Raw genomic sequence first — 21,784 nt, 5'->3', positions numbered from 1 at the left:
GAAACCTTTAAATTGCAAGCTTTCGCGGACGATCTAGTTTTTATTATGGAGGATCCATGTCAGACGGGACCAAAGCTATTGGAAGAATTATCTAAATATGGTGAGGTTGCCGGACTGCGAATAAATAGAAATAAGACCAAGATGATTGTTAAAAATATGACCAATAAACAAAAAGGTAATCTGGCCGAAATCACGGATATAGAAATAGTCAAGAAAATAAAATATTTAGGGATTAACATTACGGCTAGATGCACTTCACTCAAAAAGGATAATTATGATAGTGTAGTGAATCAAATAAAAGGTGACCTGGAAAGATGGGGAAACCTAAAACTCTCATTATTGGGAAGAATCGCTGTCATTAAGATGAATATTCTGCCTAAAATCCTGTTTCTGTTTCAGAATATCCCAATTCAATTCGACTCTAAATTTTTTCGAAATTTGGATAAATTATCACTAAATTTTATTTGGCAGGGGAAAAAACCAAGAATTAAATTGAAATATTTACAAGACACGAAGGAAAATGGGGGTTTTGGATTGCCAGACTGGGAATTATATTACCACGCCGCGGCCCTGAGCTGGATTAGAGAATGGGTAATCTTGAGAAATAGAAGACTATTAACTTTAGAGGGTCACGATTTGCAATATGGCTGGCATGCTTTCCTATGGACGGAGAAACAAGGTCTTTTCTCGCATTTTCAAAGACACCGGATCAGGCAAGCGCTACTCAATACTTGGAAAAAAATTAGATCTCACAATTACACCAAAATACCGGTCTGGCTATCCACCCTTGAAGCGATAGTTTACCCAAATCTGTTTGATTTGGGTAACATAATCTCATACAAGGATATTCTGAATGAGGAGGGGGAATTGAAACTTAGGAATGAACTAGAATTACAAGGTATAAAACTCGATTGGTGGGCCTACTTACAAATCCAATCGAGATTTAGGAAGGATAAAAATGAATGGGGGATATATACCTCTGAAACAGCATTGGACAAAATATTATTGGGACCGGACTCTAAACAAATAAGGAATTTTTATAAATTACTTTTGGGATATAAGCTGTTTGAAGAGCAAGTGAAAGACCCCATGTTGATCTGGGCTAACAATTTAGGACATAACATCGACCTAGATACTTGGCAAACAATTTGGGATAGGAATAAAAGGATAACACTGGCCTCATCGTATAAAGAAAATTTATTTAAAATGTTTTACCGATGGCATCTCCCCCCAGCCCGCTTAGCAAAAATGTACACAACAGTATCTCCCAAATGTTGGAAGTGTTCTGAAGAGATAGGCACATACTTCCACACGTGGTGGTCTTGCAGTAAAACACAAAAATTTTGGAGAATGATTTGGATTTGGCTGAAAGAAATATTGAAACAAGATCTGGAGTTTAGTCCAGAACTTTTCTTGTTGGGAATCACGAAAGAGAAATATCCTAAAGATGTGCTATACTTAACGATCCATATTATCACAGCAGCTAGAATATCATTTGCGCAAAAATGGAAAAAGAATGAGATCCCAGGACAAAAAGAGGTTATTAGGAAAATTTGGGATTGCGCTGAAATGGACAGATTAACTTTGGAATTAAAGAATAAAGATCAATCAGACTATTATAGAATTTGGAACAAATTGTATCTTTGGATGGATAAAAAGAAAGGTCTCTATTAGGTTTTACAGACTAGCTCACTGTTTTAAATATTGTGGTATTTCACCGATTTGTAATCTAAGTGTATTTAAGTGTATTTTTGATGTACATATATACATGTATATTTGTTTTCTGAGGTTTTCGCGGGTGCCTGTATGTGGATCCTTGGTTTTTCGGGTTTTTCCCCGCGTAGAATTAAAGGTGTAGGCGCAACGTTTCGATGGAATCCCATCCATCATCATCAGGCTTCTGTTTCCTTCTTCTGGGAGAAGCATGTGGCTGTTTGTTCCTCTTTTTTAAACTGCCAGAGGGGGTGTGTTCTGTGGAGGTGTGCTCTGATTGGGTAGGGGACCAAGTGTGTTCTGATTGGGTGGGAGTGTGTTTTGAATGGTGGGGGTGTTCTGATTGGGTGGGGGTGTGTTCTGAGTGGATGGGCTGGTCTCAGCTGCCAGCTCCAGACCTGAGCTGGTGGGTTGTGCTGCTTTTGTTCGGCTTCGTGTTTGTGGTGGTGCCATGTTTTTATAGTGGAAACCCGCCTTGATTGACAGACGAAGCCCAACCACCAAGAATGATACCAGACCCAAACTCATGATAACATCACATGACATCACCACCACACAACCATTCAAAAAGCAAATCCGAACCCACAACGATAAAGACACACAACCACAAAACAGAAACCTAACTACAGCTGCAACATCAGCCACCTTAAACCCCTCCAAACCACACAATAAGCAAACTGACACCCACTATAAAAACATGGCACCACCACAAACACGAAGCCGAACAAAAGCAGCACAACTCACCAGCTCAGGTCTGGAGCTGGCAGCTGAGACCAGCCCATCCACTCAGAACACACCCCCACCCAATCAGAACACCCCCACCATTCAAAACACACTCCCACCCAATCAGAACACACTTGGTCCCCTACCCAATCAGAGCACACCTCCACAGAACACACCCCCTCTGGCAGTTTAAAAAAGAGGAACAAACAGCCACATGCTTCTCCCAGAAGAAGGAAACAGAAGCCTGATGATGATGGATGGGATTCCATCGAAACGTTGCGCCTACACCTTTAATTCTACGCGGGGAAAAACCCGAAAAACCAAGGATCCACATACATGTATATATATATATATATTTAAACATTGTAGACAAAAAGGTTTGTCAGCTCGCTGGTACTGTGTCCAATGTTTTTAAATAATAAATTTAATAAAAAAAAAAAAAAAAAGGATAGGATTCAGCAGCCCATCTGCATCTGAAAGACAAAGGCCACTCTATTGAAGACAGCAAAGTCCACGTTCTGGTCAGAGTAGCAGAGCTGGAAGGGACCTTGGAGGTCTTCTAGTCCAACCCCCTGCTCAGGCAGGAGACCCTATACCATGGCTCAGCATGGAGACCTCTCCATTTCTCCTCAGCATGGCTGGCTCAGGAATTCTGGGAGTTGAAGTCCACGAGTCATAAAAGAGCCAAGGTTGCCTACCCCTGCCCTATACCATTTTAGACAAATGGTTGTCCAGTCTCTTCTTAAAAACTTCCAGAGTTGGAGCATCTGCAACATCTGGAGGCAGGCTCTTCCACTGGTTAATTGTTCTAACTGTCAGGAAATTTCTCCTTAATTCTAGCTTGCTTCTGTCCTTGATTAGTCTTCATCCGTTGCTTCGTGTCCTGCCTTTTGGCGCTTTGGAGAATAGCTTGATTCCCTCTTCTTTGTGGCAACCTGAGATATCGGAAGACTGCTATCATGTCACCCCTAGTCCTTCTTTTCATTAAACTCAACATACTAATTAATGAAAAGACATACTAGACATACAGAGAGGGCCACTGATTTGAAAGAGGGGTCAAAGAGGCTGTCCACGTCAAAACTGAATAGCCCTCTCTCAACGGGGGGGGGGAATATGACATCACCTATCTCCAATCTCCAATGGAGTCCTTTCAAAAGTCTCAAATAGGTCCCTCGCCTATTTGCCCTCTGATTCAGGTGACACGGAGAGTAGGGGTAAACCTCGAAGTGACTTACACAACTCTCCGAGAGCTAAGAGCCAACCTTCAGAGTACTAACGACCAGATGACTTCAAGGAATATAAATCCTTCCGTTCCCCACCAGTCAGTTAGAACTGAAGAAGCTTCTTGGGTGAGAAGCGAAACGTCTTCCAAGGCCTTTTGAAAAAAAACACCTTTGGGACAACCGTGACCCAGGTGACTGAGAATCTCCATAGACATTGGTCTAAAAACCACTGGAGTTTTATCGGCCACCAGCAGCACAAACACACAACACAGTTGCCGCTTATCCATGCCCACAGCATTTCCCCTTTTTTAGCTTCCCAACAAGCTGACTTAGCAAAAGTTGGCCAGCCAGCTGCTTCTAAAATGCCCTGACAAGTCTGAGTTTCTGGCTTGGATTGCACCAGTTGAAAAAGACCCTCCAGAGCCAGGAGAAAATATCTGACAGCTGGCACAACCTTGTCTTAAAGGGCGTGAAATGAACAGTTGGGTGTTGCAACTAGGGACAAAAAAAGCATATCCTTAGGAAACCCTGCAGAATTTTAACATTGAAGGACAAGGAGAAAAGACCTGTGTTACATATACTGAATTTAAGGGACGTTCCAGAAGTCACTTTTGTTCTTAAACATGAATTTGTCAGTGGTTCAGTAAGAAGTTTACAGACCGTGTGATATTAGCTCATTCGTGTGTTGCAAGAAAAATCTGGTTCTGTTCCAAGCCAGGAGAAAGACGCTGTAGAAATGAACGGAAGGAAGGCTGCGTTTCGGGAATGCAGATCTCTTATTTATTGGGTAGCCAGAAACTAAAGTGACCGCAGCATGTATCTGGGGTGGCTGACAAAATGGAGCTGAGAGTAGGTGGGCTTCTAGGCATCTTTTGGGGCTTTGAGATTGGGATGCCTGCTTGTTGTGAAATGTATAACAACAACAACAACAACAACAAACAAACAAAATAATAATAATAATAAAGTTGGAAGGGACCTTGGAGGTCATGTAGTCCAACCCCCTGCTCAGGCAAGAAAACCCTATATCATTTCGGACAAATGGCTGTCCAGTCTCTTCTTAAAAACCTCCAGTGTTGGAGGATTCACAACTTCTGGAGGCAGGCTGTTCCACTGGTTAATTGTGCTCACTGTCAGGAAATTTCTCCTTAGTTCTAGGCTGCTTCTCTCCTTGATTAGTTTCCCTCCGTTGCTTCTTGTCCTGCTTTCAGGTGCTTTGGAAAATAGCTTGACTGCCTCTTCTTTGGGGCAGCCCCTGAGATATTGGAAGACTGCTATCATGTCCCCCCTCGTCCTTCTCTTCATTAAACTAGACATACCCAATTCCAGCAACCGTTCCCTACATGTTTTAGCCTCGAGTCCCCCGATCATCTTTGTTGCTCTTCTCTGGACTCTTTCTAGAGTCTCGACATCTTTTTTACATCGTGGTGACCAAAACTGGATGCTGCATTTCAGGTGTGGCCTTACCAAAGCCTTGTAAAGTGGTATTAACACTTTACGCCCTGTCCTTGGAGCTGGGTAGGGGAAATATATATTTTAGGAGTCTTTGTTAATCCCATCAATCCCAGCCTTCTGTGGAAGCTGAGGCTGAAGGCGTTTTGCTTATGAATAAGGTGGCCCCAGTCTTTCTGAATGGGATTATCAAATCTGCATTCCTAAAGACTTCAGGCTTCTGCTTGAGGATGATTTTCCTATAGCAGGAATAATTGGGCTGCTTTCTGCCTTTAGGAAGGGACACGGTGGCTCAGTGGGTTAGGACGCTGAGCTTGTCGATCAGAAGGTCGGCAGTTTGGCGGGTCGAATCCCGAGTGCCGCGTAGCAGAGTGAGCGCCTGTTACTTGTCCCAGCTTCTGCCAACCTAGCAGTTCGAAAGCACGTAAAAATGCAAGTAGAAAAATAGGGACCACTACGGTGGGAAGGTAACAGCGCTCCGTGCGCCTTTGGCGTCTAGTCATGCCGGCCACATGACCACGGAGACGTCCTCGGACAAGCGCTGGATCTTTGGCTTTGAAACGGAGATGAGCACCGGCCCCTAGAGTTGGAAACGACTAGCACGCATGTGCGGGGAACCTTTTCTGCCTTTAAGAACCTGTGTTTCCTCTTCTTTTTTAGGAGAAGTATAATATTCTATCTGGCTTAAAAAGAGATAGACCTTGGAGTCCGAGTGGACGATCACTTAACCATGAGCCAGCAGTGTGCAGCAGCCGCCAAAAAGGCTAATACAATCCTGGGTTGTATAAACAGGGGCATAGAATCAAGATCACAGGAAGTACTAGTAGCGCTTAATAAAACCCTAGTAAGACCACATCTGGAAAACTTCAGCCAATTTTGGTCACCACATCACAAAAAAGATGTTGAGAGTTTGGAAAAAATCTATCTTTAGATATCTATCTAAAATATCTGTCTGTCTGTCTGTGTGTCTGTGTGTCTGTGTGTCTGTCTGTCTGTCTGTCTGTCTGTCTATCTATCTATCTATCTATCTATCTATCTATCATCTTCAATCAATTTAATCAGAATAGGGCTGGAAGGGACCTTGGAGGTCATCTAGTCCAACCCCCTGCTCAAGCAGGAAACCCTATACCATTTCAGACAAGTGGCTGTCCAGTCTCTTCTTAAAAATCTACAATTTCTGAAGGCAAGCCATTCCACCGGTTTATTGTTCTCGGCTGTCAGAAAACGTCTTCTTAATTCTAGGATTTTTTTCCCCCTGCTTGTTATTAAATAAGTGGGGCTTAGCCATATTTAGCGACCCAAGGCTGTTTCTCTAGAGGAAAAAAATCGACTGAGCATCTGTCTCCCAGTCATCGTCAGGTGATTGATTGCAAAAGGGGATCGCCTGACCCCAGGAAGCCACAACCGTCAAAAATAGGAACCAATTGCCAAGCTTTGGATCACATCCCCATGGGGAATGCTGCAACGGTCGCAAGTGTGAAAAATAATCATGAATCACAACTTCTGGAGGCAGGTTGTTCCACTGATTAACAGTTAGAACAATTAACCAGTGGAACAACCTGCCTCCAGAAGTTGTGGAAGTTCCAACACTGGAAGTTTTTAACAAGAGACTGGACAACCATTTGTCCGAAATGGTACACGGTTTCCTGCCTGAGCAGGGGGTTGGACTAGATGACCTCCAGGGTCCCTTCCAGCTCCTATTCTATTCTATTCTATTCCCTATTTTCTATTCTATTCTATTCTATTCTATTCTATTCTATTCTATTCTATTCTATTCTATTCTATTCTATTCTATTCTATTCTATTCTATTCTATTTTATTCTATTCTATTCTATTCTATTCTATGCCTCCAAGGTCCCTTTCTACTCTATTATTATTATCTTTTATTCATTAAACATGAACCTCAGTCAACTGAACATTCAGATTGGCTGGCGCTGATGGTTGACACGGGTTGCTGCCAGCATCCTAGGTACCAACCAGTTATCTCCTTAAAATGTAAGATGTTCTGAGTAGTGAAGTATTAATATTAATATTATTATTATTATTATTATTATTATTATTATTATTATTATTATTATTATTATTCATTAGAGAACCTCAGTCAATTGAACACTCAAATTGACTGGCACTAATGGTTGACACGGGTTGCTGCCAGCATCCTAGGTATCAACCAGGTATCTCCTTAAAATGTAAGATGTTCCGAGTAGCGCAGTTTTTTGTAACATTGCTGGAGTTACTGCAGGAAGCTGCAGTTTCTTCATGTATTTTGCAAAATTTGGGGACATAGTTCTCAGTGCCCCGATGACAATGGGTATCCCTGTTACACGTTTCATCCATAATCGCGCAGTTTCGATGGCCAGGTCGCGGTATTTCGCAATTTTTTCCATTTCTTTTTCTTCGACTCTGGCATCTCCTGGTACAGCGATACCAATCAACTGTACGCTTCGGTTCTCTACGACTGCGATATCTGGCCTGTTGTGTTCCAAATGGCGATCTGTCTGTATTCGGAAGTCCCACAAGATTTTCACCCTCTCATTCTCGACAACTTTTTCCACCCTATGTTCCCACCACTTTTCGGACACAGGCAAGTCGTATTTTTTACACAATGCCCAGTTACTACTACTACTACTACTACTACTACTACTACTATTTTATTATTATTATTATTATTATTATTATTATTATTATTATTATTATTATTATTATTATTATTATTATTATTATTCATTATTTGAAACGGTCATTAAGTCAAGGGCTACCTGTACAATGACAAGCATATCCCCCACCCCCATGTCCTCTTGGCACTTAAGGCTTATAGAACAAGAATGGAAAAAAAAACTCAGCATTTTCAGATCTCAACACCTTCTCTCTTTCTCTCTCTCTGTTTCTCTCTCTCTCTCTCTCTCTTTTTAACAAGAGAGCGTAGAAGTCTTAGTGCCAGCACTTTCTGTGAAAAATAAGCTGTACCTCCTATAATTAAAAAGCAGCTTTAACTAAGGCCAGTGTCTCTGGTTTCGGACACCGGATCTCATTTTCACACCTTGGGAGTAGGTGCTGCTGGAACAACTGAAAGGGCTGGAAAACCCTCAGTGTCGTTTCTTTAAGAGCCCTCTCTTTCGAAACTGGGCTAGTTTTAACCACCTTTCTTCTGCCAACAAGCTAGGTTTCGTAGAAGTCTGTGAACGAGACCATTTTTCCCAGAGTCCTGCAGCCCTGGGGGAGCATCTGTTGGCTCCCTAATGTCACAATAAATGTATAGGGCAGGGGTCTTCCAACTTGGCCCTTTGATGACTTGTGGACTTCAGCTCCCAGAATTCCTCAGCCAACGTGCCTGGCTGAGGAATTCTGGGAGTTGAAGTCCAGAAGTCATCAAAGGGCCAAGTTTGAAGAGCCCCTGGTATAGGGTATCATTGTTTTTCAACCTTGGCACCTTTAAGGTGGGTGGACTTCAACTCCCAGAATTCCCCAGCCAGCCAGGCTGGCTGGCTGGGGGATTCTGGGAGTTGAAGTCCACCCACCTTAAAGGCGACAAGGTTGGGAAACACCGGCGTAGGTGGCAGTCCTTTTGTGTGGAAAGATTTGCAACTGAAAACTGGGATAAATGCGTGGGTGCAAAGAGGAATGGTAGAGACTTCTATTTGGGAATTCTAGTTCTCTTAGGGGGCGTGGGAAAGTGGATTGTAATGGGGGTGGGCAACCCCTTTTGAAAACACACAAAAGCCCAGGAAATGCCTTCTCTTTCTTCATGTGGAAACTTTTCAGGCGCCCACGCTCCGTCTTCCCGGATTCTCTTCTCCAGACTGAGCATCCTGGTTCCCTCCACGCCCCTCCCCCCTCCCCCTTGTATGACTTCTGGTTTTCATACGCCTGGTCAGCCCTGCTGGGATGCTCTGGACTTGTTCCAAGTTTCAGAACTGAAAGTCTACTCTGCCTCTTCATTCAAGAAAGTAAAGACCCATGCAGTTTATCTTTTCTTTCTTTCTTTCTTTCTTTCTTTCTTTCTTTCTTTCTTTCTTTCTTTCTTTCTTTCTTTCTTTCTTTCTTTCTCTCTGTTTCCTTCTTCTATCGCTTCCTTCCTCCATTCTTCCTCTGGCTCCTTCCTTCCCTCTCTATTTCTCACTTTCTTCCTTTGATTTTGATTGCTTCTTCCTTCCTTCCTTCCTTCCTTTCCTCCCTCCCTCTCTCCTCTCTCCCTCTCTCCATTTCTCTCTCTTTCTTTCCTTCCCTCTCTGGTCCCTCTTTCTCTGTCTCTCTCTCTCCTTCTTTTTGTCTCCTCCCTTTCTCTCCTCTCTTCCTTTCTTCTGTCCTTCTTTCCCTCCCTCCATCTGTTCCCTCTTCTCCTTCCTTCCTTCCTTCCTTCCTTCCTTCCTTCCTTCCTTCCTTCCTTCCTTCCTTCCTTCCTTCCTTCCTTCCTTCTCTTTCTGGTCCCTCTTTCTCTCTCTCTCTCTTCCACTTTCTCTCCTCCATTCCTTTCTTCTGTCCTTTTTTATCTCCCTCCCTCTGTTCCTTCCTTCCTTCCTTCCTTCCTCCCTCCCTCCCTCCTTCCTCCCTCCCTCCCTCCTTCCTTCCTTCCTCCCTCCCTCCCTCCCTCTGAACAGTTCAGCATTATTCTGAAATAGTACCCACCTACATTATGATCATACATATAGACATGAAACTGGATGATTGGGTCTGCTAATTTGGTATCACCCACAGCTGGTGTTTGGCTGGGGATTATGGGAAGGCATTCAACACATTTGGAAGCCGCAAGGCTGGATAATCCTGGTCTGTTTTGGCAGAGGATTGTAAACAAGCATCTTTCCTTCCTTGGGAATTCTGGCAGGTGCAAATGGAAAAGCTTACTCAAACATTATGCCCTAACAATTATGGGTCCAGAAACATTTTGTACTACCTTTAAAAAACACACATCACCAACACGCTACCCACTAAGGACCCCACAGTCCTCCTCCTCCTCTCGACAAACCCCACACCCTTCTAGCACTGATGATGTTACCTAGTTGGGTCGTGAAACGACTGCAAGAATACCGCCAAGCTCAGAGAACACCAAGGACCCCATAGTCTTCCTCCTTCTCAAGTCTGCCTCCCTTCTAGCACTGATGATGTTACCTAGTTGGGTCATGAAATAAATGCAAGAAAATAATCAAGCTCAAAGAGCACCAAGGACCCCACATTCCTCCTCCTCCTCCTCCTTCTCTCTGCAAGCCCCACTCCCTCCTAGCACCGATGATGTTACCTAGTTGGGTCATGAAATATCTGCAAGAAAACCACCAAGCTCAGAGAGCACCAAGGACTCCATAGACGGCCACCTCCTCCGCCTCTTCTTCTTCTTTTCTGCAAGCCCCACTCCCTTCTACCACATGATGCTACCTAGTTGGGTCATGAAAGCTCAGAGACCACCAAGGACCCCACAATTCAAACCGAGCTGCCAATAATCTCTTCTACTGGGAGATGCTTCAATTTGGATTCCATACTCAGCAGGGGATATATATATATATTCACATATTTTCCTTTGTCAATTACATTTTGATAGCGATATTTTACCATACTGATAATGATAACTTTATTGTCACTTTGAATGTACACCAATCGGCATACATCAAAATGAAATTTCATTGCATACAGCTCTCAAAGGGTCACCATCTCCGATATATACTCCTTGTTCGTGGCCCGCTCAAATTTCACATTGTCCATTTTAGTCTCTAGGGAGTGAACGATGGCAAACAGGACAGATGGAAATGGGGCTCCATGTGGATTAGCCCTCAAATTGTCTTGTATTCCGACAACCTCGCCTTCTTTCCTTTTTCTGATGCTGACTCTTCCACCTTTTCCTTTAAGAGGCCTTGCTTCTTTTCACCCCTGGAGCACGCTGCCACCAACTCCTCCAAAAGCCTCTCTCTCTTCCTCTGGGCCTGCCGACAGCCTCATCCAGTTCCTTCGCTCCATAAGCTCCAGGTCCTCTCCTCCTCTGCCTCCTCTAGAAACAGCCCTGATTTGCAATACAATCCACCACTGGGCCAGCAGTCAGATCTTGCTGCTGGTAGAACAAATTCAAACAGCGCCAACGACTTTTAATGGTCTCACCAACAGTTCCAAAACAACTAAAAACTCGCCAGGCCAGCAAAGATTGTCGGTCGTATGTCGTATGTTACCTTAGTTCCACCATGTTGCTCAAACACATTAAAATTTCCTGATCATGTGGCCTATAGCCCTTACTATCCCTCCCAAAACTATTTGCCTTCAAGAGCCAATGCAGCCGCAGCCATTCCAGGCACCGCCATCTTAGATCTTATCGAGCTACTACTACTACTACTAATAGTAATGGTGCAAAGAATGATTGAACTGGCTGGTATTTTGAGAGAGTTTTTTTTTTTTTACTACCCCGTCGGTTACGCCTATACTTTTTCAAAAACCAGAGAACGAACGGCTGGCAGCAGAAACATTTCTTTCTCGTGTTTCATTTAAACAGTTCGATTTCCTGGAACGTATCTTCCTTTGACAAGGGTTTCCTGGCCCAACCACTTCCACACACTCAGTCGGGTCTTCGTTTCAGCAACGAGGCCTCCCAATTCACAAGACTGCCCAAGACCGAATGAGCAGAAGAGGAAATTTCTGCTGCTAAGCGAAACTTTTGTTTTAGCAAGTTTGGCCTCGTTGTACGATGTTTCTTGCCGCAGTGGTTTAAGTGAATCTCCTGCAATTGACACGGGTGTCAACGCTCTGACAAACAGAACCGAAGCCATTTTCCGTTTTTGTCTTCATCGCCACATATTAATTAGTTTAGAGATTTTTTTTAGCTAGAGGAAGAAGGGTGTGTGTGTGTGGGGAAGGTGTAGTTTTCGGTTAGCTAAAACAACTTCTGTGTGTGAGAATCAAGGTCAACGCGGATAACATTTTGGCGGGCAAAAGTGCTGGGAGGAGAGCCCACGATTTGAAACAGTTGGTGAATGTGATTGATGACAGCAATTTGGGATGGGAATTGCAACTTGCAACTTTGCAGACTGAGGGAGGGAAAATTAGTCTTGGGTTCGCCTTCGTACGTGCCGATCTCTTGTTTCCTAAATAAAATGTTCTTTAAGGAAGAAAGCCTTGCCTTGAAGTTCTTTTAAACGGTTTCATCTATCGGAACCGTGACAGGAATTGGGAATTGAAGTCCACAAGTCTTTAAAGTTGCCAAGTTTAAAGACCCTTGCACTAAAGGAACTGTCGCAAGTTGAGGACTATCTGTAATTCAATTTATTAACTTTATTTATTTATTTATATCCAGGCTTTATTATTTTTCACAAATAACTCAGGGCAGTAAACATATCCAACACACTTCCCTCTTTCCAGCTGTATTCTATTCTCCTCCCATTTATCCCATAACAACAATCCTCTGAGAGAGAGAGAGAGAAAGACAGACAGACAAAAAGACAGACAGATACTGGCCCAATGTCACCCAGCTGGCTTTCATACCCAAGGTAGGACTAGAACTCACAGTCTCCTGGTGATTGGCCCAAAGTCACCCAGCCGGCTTTCAGGCCTAAGGCGGGACTAGAACTCACAGTCTCCTGGTGACTGGCCCAAAGTCACCCAGCCAGCTTTCAGGCCTAAGGTGGAACTAGAACTCACAGTCTCCTGGTGATTGGCCCAAAGTTATCCTTTCCCCATGCTGAGGGGAAAGGGAGAAGTTTCCAAGCCGAGCCTTGCTGGCTCAGGAATTCTGGGAGTTGAAGTCCACGAGTCATAAAAGAGCCAAGGTTGCCTACCCCTGGTTTAGCTTAATGAAGAGAAGGTGATATGATAGCAGGGTTCCAGTATCTCAGGGGCTGCCCCAAAGAAGAGGGAGTCAAGGTATTCTCCAAAGCACCTGAAGGCAGGACAACAAGCAATGGGTGGTAACTAACCAAGGAGAGAAGCAACCTAGAACTGAGGAGAAATTTCCTGACAGTGAGAACTATTAGCCAGTGGAACAACCTGCCTCCAGAAGTTGTGGGTGCTCCAACACTGGAGGTTTTTAAGAAGAGATCAGACAACCATTTGTCTCAAACTGGCTCTCTCATGTTTGCTGAATACCATTTTTTACGACCATTTGCCATTTGCCTGCTTCATCACACTCTCAGATTCAACAAAGACACACTTTCCACGTCTGTCAGATCCCTTCCCTACCACCAACTGCCTTCGTGAGCAATATTCACTTTCTCTGATTACATTTCCCTCAGCCACATTTGATACGGTTGCATGTCTGCTGGTTAAACATCTAGCAGAGACCCAATTGGTTTGCACGGCCCTGATATTGCAGCAAAATTGCATGCATGCACAGCCCCTAACGGTGGATTCCCAGTTGCAATGGGGAAATATATACTCCAAAGAAAATTTCCCCTTCCCCCAGGGATGGAGAGCCCTAAACTCCAAAATTTCCCAAATTCCGGCATTAAGCCATCTTTATCCAGATTTTACCTCTCTGCCAGACCAGCTGAAACCAACTCTTTTGTAATTTTAATCCTGCAACAGTGGAGAAATGCTTTTTTCTACTTTGAGAAACCCTTCAGCCACTCAATTATTTGAAATGGAGGATTTTGTCTGCTCACCCCACCCCCACCCCCACCTTCCAAGCCCTGAAGCCGAGTTTTTCCCTTCTGATTTTTGCAACCACCCTCTTCATTCAGCACGCAGAACCGGATGCAGAATTCTGTAGGAAGAGTAGCATGAGATGCGATGCAATGTAACGCAATATTTATTTGATCTATGCAGCTGTCCTCTCCAAATTGCACCACTTTGGGATGGTGCACCATTAAAAAAACAAACAAATGAACGAACAAAAGGAACAGAAATAAAGCTATAGAAAATTTATACCGGAAATTCTGCCAAGGCTATTCAAGAAAGGAAAGCATCAAACTGGACGGGATCACAAATTTTCCCCGGGACAAGGCCTGAAGGAATAGCCAGTTTATTTATTTATTTGTAAAATTTATTGACTGTCCATTTTGCCACAGGGTGACAGGGTGACAGTGTGTAGTGGGGTGCCCTAGGGCTCTGTTCTGGGCCCAGTGCTCTTCAATATCTTCATTAACGATTTGGATGAGGGGATAGATGGGGAACTCATCAAATTTGCAGATGACACCAAGCTGGCAGGAATAGCCAACACTCCAGAAGATAGGCTTAAGATACAGAAGGATCTGGACAGACTGGAACACTGGGCACTATCTAACAAAATGAAATTCAATGGTGAAAAAAGTAAGGTTCTACATTTAGGCAGGAAAAATCAAATGCACAGGTATAGTATAGGTGGTACCTTGCTCAATACTAGTAACTATGAGAGGGATCTCGGAGTCCTAGTAGACAATCACTTCAATATGAGCCAGCAGTGTGCTGCAGCTGCCAAAAAAGCCAACACAGTGCTAGGCTGCATTAACAGAGGGATAGAATCAAGATCAAGTGAAGTACTAATACCACTTTACAATGCTTTGGTAAGGCCACACCTGGAATACTGCATCCAGCTTTGGTCACCACGATGTAAAAAAGATGTCGAGACTCTAGAGAGGGTACAGAGAAGAACAAAGATGATTAGGGGACTGGAGGCTAAAACATATAGGGAACGGTTGCTGGAATTGGGTATGTGTAGTTTAACGAAGAGAAGGGTGAGGGGTGACATGATAGCAGTCTTCCAATATCTCAGGGGCTGCCACAAAGAAGAGGGAGCCAAGCTATTCTCCAAAGCACCTGAAAGCAGGACAAGAAGCAACGGATGGAAACTAGTCAAGGAGAGAAGCAACCTAGAACTAAGGAGAAACTTCCTGACAGTTAGAACAACTAACCAGTGGAACAACCTGCCTCCAGAAGCTGTGAATGCTCCAACACTGGAGGTTTTTAAGAAGAGACTGGACAGCCATTTGAGGACAGGTTGGGGGTCCATAGGGCAGATATAATGACAGAGATGGCCTGTTAATTGGATCCCACAGTAGGACACGTTCAAAGTGCCAGTCCTTTGTGGCAATTTGGAAAATGAGAGAATATCAATTGCCTCAGATAAAGAAAATTAGGAAATAAGTTACAAGTTCCCAAAGGGATTGAGATGGGAGATCTTAAACTGCTTCCTTTGAAAACCAATTTTTCTGCTCCCTGTGTTGAAGGAAAAGTCTTCATCATGGTGCAGTCCAAGCCGGGAATAAACGACATGGAGACTGCTTTTAGAAAAAAGCTTGTAGTTTATTGAAGAGGAGAGCCAGACAGAAAAATGGCTCTGGAAAAGAAAAAAAAAGGTGACCACATGGAGCACAGCGGTGGGCTTTTACACCTTCTGGGACTCTTGAGGTTCTTTCCTTTTTCCTGTTTGAGGCCTTGTACTTCCTGTGTCGTGCACTTTGACCTGAGTCTGAGTGTGCCCTTTCGGTATTGGTGCGTTAATCCTATTATGTCTCCTGTCCTTAGAATTTGGGTGGTGGTGGTGGGGTTTATGTAGATTTTAGGTCTCTTTGACTTCCTAATCTCTTCAGTTCCTAGCTGGAAGGCTCCAACCCTCCTGACTGGGTTTATTATTATATCTGCATTTCTAAAAGCTGGCTTCTGCCTAGGCTTCTTACCCCAAATAAATCTATTTCTTCCTCAAAAGCCTGTCGTAATAGCTTCTGATTCGGATTGTTTTCCGATGTCCCAATAACGTCGAATTTTTTTGCTGTTCCAAAAACTGGGGGCATGCACCCCTCCCCCAAGAGCTCTTAAAAGAAGGAACTTGGAGAAAATCCTCTTTTCTTGATTTAATTGGGTAGGAGAAAGAATAAGGGGATCAGCAGTAATGCAAATATCCGGGTCCTGTGTTACAAACATCAGTAACCAGTATTCAATATCCAAATTCATCTAAAAAAAAAAAATACAGAACGGTATTTTGCGACCGCGTTCACACGTGCTTAACCTGAAATGCAGGTTAACAGGACACTTATGGCCATTCACATGAGCTGCTGTGCCCAAGGAAACACACCCTATAAGACAGAGGTCCACAACCGTTTGGGCACCAGGGACCGGTTCCATGGAGAGAGGTTTTTCCGCAGACCGGAGGATGCGTGGTTTTGTGTGCTGCCTGCATCCTGCGGATGGGGCTTTGCTTGTTTCTACGGACCAGTTCCTGGCATGCTGTGGCCCGGTACCGGCCCACAGACCGGGGGTTGGGGACCCCTGCTATAAGGGGTGAAACACACCCTATAAGGGATGAGTGTGATGGTGCGGAACCAGGCAAATTTCAAAAGAAAACCACAGCATGTTCACTTACATCACATAGATACCCTGGCTAAGCCATTCAATCATGGCTAGTCTTGTTTAACGTGTGAACGCAGCCTAGATCAGGCATCTTGGCATTGGTCCCCAATTGCTAATCTCTTCATTCTCAATCAATCAGAAGAGAGCTGGGAGGGGCCTTGAAGGCCTTCTAGTCCAGCCCCCTGGAGATCATTAAGGAAATGATTAAGGGACCATTAAGCCTTGAGCAGCCATCCCTTTCATCCATTTCTTGAAAAATCAACATTTATAAAGAACCAAAGATGATGAAGAACAGGACTCATTTCCTTCGTCTTACTCCAAGCTCCTGTCTCTCTTACAACGAGGACCCTGACAAAACTTCCCAGCCTGAACCATCATGCAAGGATGGTGGCCAACTTCCCAGAACCTGGGGGGAGCACCGAAAACGGCAGCTTCCACCCTTCATAATAATAGTAAAGTTGGAAGGAACCTTGAAGGTCATCTAGCCCAACCCCCTGCTCAGGCAGGAAACCCTATACCTATACCTTGAGGCAGCTAAAAAAATCATCACAGTGATCAAGTCTCTGGTGAAAAAAGCACCAGTAGCCCAGGCTGATTCAAAAGCTGGCAGGACGCATCCATGAGCACTAATGAGCAGTCAGGATGAGACAGGATGAGACATCTTTAATTTCACAACAGATGGACAGACTTCCCCACCGTTTCAACTGGGAAACTGGGACCGTCCTAGGCCAAGCCAAGTCTAAAAACGCCAGGGAATTTCTAGAAGCCGGGCACTTTGACAAACTAGCTATCAATAGACACATAGAGGCAAACAATATCTACTATACGTTATGCGAAAGAGGCAATCAGCAAGCCAAAAACGAAACAGAAAGACCCAAACACCTCCACACCACCAACCAGAAGCCAGATAAACCTAGATTAACACCAAGATTAACATCAGACCAACAGTCAAGGAGTAAACCATACCCCAATCAAGGAGTTGCCAACCAAGCCGACAGGAAACAGCCCAACCAAAGAAACCCCAAGCCCTGATGATGTTACCTAGTTTGGTCATGAAACGTCTGCAAGAAAGCAACCAAGCTCAGAGAGCATCAAGGACCCTTGATTTAAAAACCGGCAATCCTTCCTCTGGGCATCAATCAAGTCATGCAGGGCTGGATCAGATCCAGGCAGCCCTGCTAAACAAGGCAAAGCTAATTCCGCCTGATTCTAACCTGGTTTGCGATGGGAGAGATTGCTCCTCCCAACCCCCAGCTCCAAACACAGCTCCTCTGTTTTTCTTTCCTTTTCCTTTTTTTCCTCTTTCTTTCTTTCTTTCTTTCCTCTTTCTTTCTTTCTTTCTTTCTTTCTTTCTTTCTTTCTTTCTTTCTTTCTTTCTTTCTTTCTTTCTTTCTTTCTTCTCTCTCTTTTCTCTTTCTTTCCCTTCCTTCTTTCTTTCCTTCTTTCTTTCTTGCCCTTCCTTCCTTCTTTCCTTCCTTTCTTCTCTCTTCCTTCCCTCCCCTCCCTCCTCCCTCCCTCCCTCCTTCCTTCTCTTTTTCTTTTTCTTCCTTCCTTCCTTCCTCCCTTCCTTCTTTTTTGCCTTTCTTTCCTTCCTTCCTTCTCTCTTCCTTCCCTCCTCCCTCCCTCCCTCTCTTTCTTTCTTTCTCTCTCTTCTTTCTTCCCTCTTTTTTCTTTCTTTCCCTTCCTTCCTTCTTTCCTTCTTTCTTGCCTTTCTTTCTTTCTCTCTTTCTCTTTCTTTCTCTCTCTCTCTCTCTCTCTCTCTCTCTCTCTCTCTCTCTTTCTCTCTCTCTCTCTCTCTCTCTCTCTCTCTCTTTCTTTCTTTCTGCAAAGTAAAGTCGGGGGAAAAAAAAACACCCCTGCTCCCCTCCGCAGCCTTTGCAAGCGGCAGCTCCGAGTAGGACGCCGGACTGGCGAAGTGGAAAGCGCCCGCGAGAGTTTCCACAGTCGGCGCCAACCGCCTCCCCGCTCGGTGGGGTCAGCGGGGGTCCCCGGGGCCCCTTACCTGCTCCTCGCCCCGTCCTCCTCGGTCAACGTGTCCGGCGGCCCCGGCGGCAGCTGCTGCTCTCCGTCACCCACCCAGCCCGTCGCCCCCGCGCCCGCCGCGACCTCGCGCTGCCGTCGCCGCCTCCGCTGGCAGGGCCGGCGCTGCAGAGGGGCTGATCCCGGCTGGCCCGGGGCCAGGGAGGAAGGAAGGGAGGGAGGGAGGGAGGGAGGGAGGGAGGGAGGAAGGAAGGAAGGAAGGAAGGAAGGAAGGAAGGAAGGAAGGAAAAAAGACAGAAGGAAAGTAGAAGGAAAGAAATGAGGAAGAAAAAAGGAAGGAGAGGAAGAAGGAAGAAGGAAGAAGGAAAGAAGGAAGGAAGGGCAAGAAGAGAAGGAAGGAAGGAAGGAAGGAAGGAAGGAAGGAAGGAAGGAAGGAAGGAAGGAAAAAGGAGAAAAGAAAAAAGAAAGAAGAACGAAAGAAGGAAGGAAAAAAGACAGAAGGAAAGTAGAAGGAAAGAAATGAGGAAGAAAAAAGGAAGGAGAGGAAGAAGGAAGAAGGAAGAAGGAAAGAAGGAAGGAAGGGCAAGAAGAGAAGGAAGGAAGGAAGGAGGAAGGAAGGAAGGAAGGAAAAAGGAGAAAAGAAAAAAGAAAGAAGAACGAAAGAAGGAAGGAAAAAAGACAGAAGGAAAGTAGAAGGAAAGAAATGAGGAAGAAAAAAGGAAGGAGAGGAAGAAGGAAGAAGGAAGAAGGAAAGAAGGAAGGAAGGGCAAGAAGAGAAGGAAGGAAGGAAGGAAGGAAAAAGGAGAAAAGAAAGAAGAAAGAAGAAGGAAGAAGGAAAGAAAAAAGACAGAAGGAAAGTAGAAGGAAAGAAATGAGGAAGAAAAAAGGAAAGAGAGGAAGAAGGCAGAAGGAAGAAGGAAAGAAGGAAGGGAGGACAAGGAAGGAAGGAAGGAAGGAAGGAAGGAAGGAAGGAAGGAAGGAAGATTATCTGGGAAGACATAGTTTCTCTCTCAATCCATGGAATTATTGGGAAGCTAAAATTAAAATTAAGGGAAATCTGAAATTCTCAGGGATTTTTTTTTAAAAAAAAATCCTACATTTTTGGTGTGTCTGTGTGTCCAGATGATTTGCCATTGCCCATTCCCAGCTGGGATCGCAGACTGAAATAAAAATAACCAGCCTTGCTCACCTCCTATTTATCTTAATGATGGCTTAAGTTGTAAAAAAATATACAACACTGGAGCAGGGTTTGTTATAAAGAAGTGTTTCAGGCTTCAGATAAAATGCCTTCTTTCTGTTTTGATATATTCTCTCTCCTCCCTCCCTCCCTCCCTCCCTCTCCCTCTCCCTCTCTCTTTTTCTCTTTAATTTTTATCCCACCTTTCTTATTTATTTTTAACCCAGCCAGCGTTCATGTCTAAGGCGGGACTAGAACTCACCGTCTCCTGGTGACTGGCCCAAAGTCACCCAGCCGGCTTTCATGCCTGAGGCGGGACTAGAACTCTCCATCTCCTGGTGACTGGCCCCAAATCATCTAGCTCAGGGGTCCCCAACTCCTGCTCTGCAGCCCACTACAGGCTGTGAATTGCTCAGAACTGGGCTGTGGAAGCGGTGGGCAAGCACGCATGTGCACAAGTGGCGGCTGAGCGCGCGCACACGCTTTGGACCATTTTTCACATGACGACTGCGACATCCCCGTGGCCATATAATCAAAATGGAGACACTTGGAAGCTGACTTGTATTTCTGACAGTTGCAGTGTCCCGGGGTCATGCAGTCCCCCTTTTCCAACCTTCTGACCAGCAAAATCGAACGGGAAACAATGGTGTTATTCACTTAACGGCCGCAGTGATTCACGTAATAACTGTGGTAAGAAAGGTCATAAAATAGGGCAAAAGCCACTTAAGGAATCTCTCAGCCACAGAAATTTTGGGCTCCGTTGTGGACGCAAGTCTAGGGCTGCCTGTACAAGGTCTCCTGCCTTGAGCAAGGGGTCGGTGTAGATGACCTCTGTGGTCTCTTCCAGCCCTATGATTGATTCTATGTTCTAAGTCTAAGACAGGGGTAGGCAACCTTGGCTCTTTTATGACTCGTGGACTTCAACTCCCAGAATTCCTGAGCCAACCTGGCTCAGCTTGGAGACCTCTCCCTTTCCCCTCAGCGTGGCTGGCTCAGGAATTCTGGGAGTTGAAGTCCACGAGTCATAAAAGAGCCAAGCTTGCCTACCCCTGGTCTAAGAGGTGGTCCACGTCAGCCTGGCTAGCGAGACTACAAAGCCCATGCATGGGGTCCTCTGCCTGGAGATCAGCTCAGGCGAGGAGGCAGGAGAACGCAGCTCTCCCCTCCCCTACTTAGGAAGCCGAGAGTTGTGTGGGCGTCTGTGGTTAGAAAAACGTACCTGAACAGATTTTTCTTCGGTTCCTACATGAGGTTTACGAAAGAAAGGAAGCTTATGGTGCCTACGCCTACCCAGTGCCTGCCTCTTGCCCTCTGCGCATAGAGTTTTTACAGATCTGCTGAGCAGATAAAGATGGTTTTCACAGGGGCCCAGGCATTTACTTTCAAGGGCCACCATCTTTGCCAGCACAGGCCCAGAAAGTGGCCTCCATCTTGATCTCCAGCCATGGTAATACAGCCCCAAACTATCTTTGCTTGTCCTGGGCTCAAGTCGTGTTTTCTCCCTTATTCTAGCCCACGAGTCTCCAAACATGGCAACTTTAAGACTTGGGCATTTTAACTCCCAGAATTCCCCAGACAACCATGGTTTCATCTTGATCCCCAGCCACGGTAATATAACCAAAAGCTATCCTTGCTTGTCCTGAGCTAAAGTTGTGTTTTCTCACTTTTTTTTGATCACGTGACCGCAGACATGGCATAACAGTCATAAGTGCGAGGACCAGTCATTAAGTCATTTTTTTTCAGCAGCCATTGTAATTTGGAACAGCCACTAAAGAAATGCTTGTAATTTGAGGACTTCCTGTATCCCAGATTTCGGCAGCCTTCATTCCATTCTCCATTGCTCTTATTGTTTAATCTATTTCACCTCTATTTTCCTCTCTTTGGACGTGATCTGTTTTGCTGCTGCCCAACAGGATCTCCTCCTTGTGGATCATGCTGCATGTGTTTTTTTTTTAAAAAAATATGTATCAGATGCATGAGAACTGGCCAAATCCTAATCCCCCAATCCTTCATATTTGAATAAGTGGGTCAGTTCAGCAAATACCTCCCAGGGTAGTGGAGGAAGATTTACAATAACAGCAACCACATTGATTCTCTGGAATTAAAAGGAAGTGTGGGGGGAGGCTTTTATGGAAAAGGGAAATAAATCTTATGGGACCCTCCTCGCTCTTTTATCTGTCAATGAGGACCCAGATTGTTGGGGGCAATTAAGCTGACTTTGTAATAATGCCGCTTGGGGGTGTGTGTGAAAGCCCTAATAAGCAGGCATATACATAGAATGAAGGCTACT

The 21,784-nt window shown here is 44.7% G+C and overlaps 1 protein-coding gene across 1 annotated transcript in view; it reads right to left on the bottom strand.

The window, feature by feature from the left end:
- The window catches only part of PRKCQ (protein kinase C theta), a 56,691-nt gene extending 38,310 nt beyond the window's left edge, over positions 1 to 18,381 (bottom strand). Inside the window, exon 1 of the mRNA XM_083366189.1 lies at positions 18,340 to 18,381. The gene's annotated coding sequence lies outside the window, so the exon portion shown is untranslated. The remainder of the gene's footprint in view (positions 1 to 18,339) is intronic.
- Between the last annotated feature and the right edge of the window lie 3,403 nt (positions 18,382 to 21,784).

Source organism: Vipera ursinii, assembly GCF_947247035.1.
Source record: "Vipera ursinii genome assembly, chromosome: 6".
In the NCBI taxonomy this organism is placed as follows: Eukaryota; Metazoa; Chordata; class Lepidosauria; order Squamata; family Viperidae; genus Vipera; species Vipera ursinii.
The sequence above is the reverse complement of the archived record's forward strand: the minus strand, read 5'-3'. Positions and strand labels throughout refer to the sequence as shown.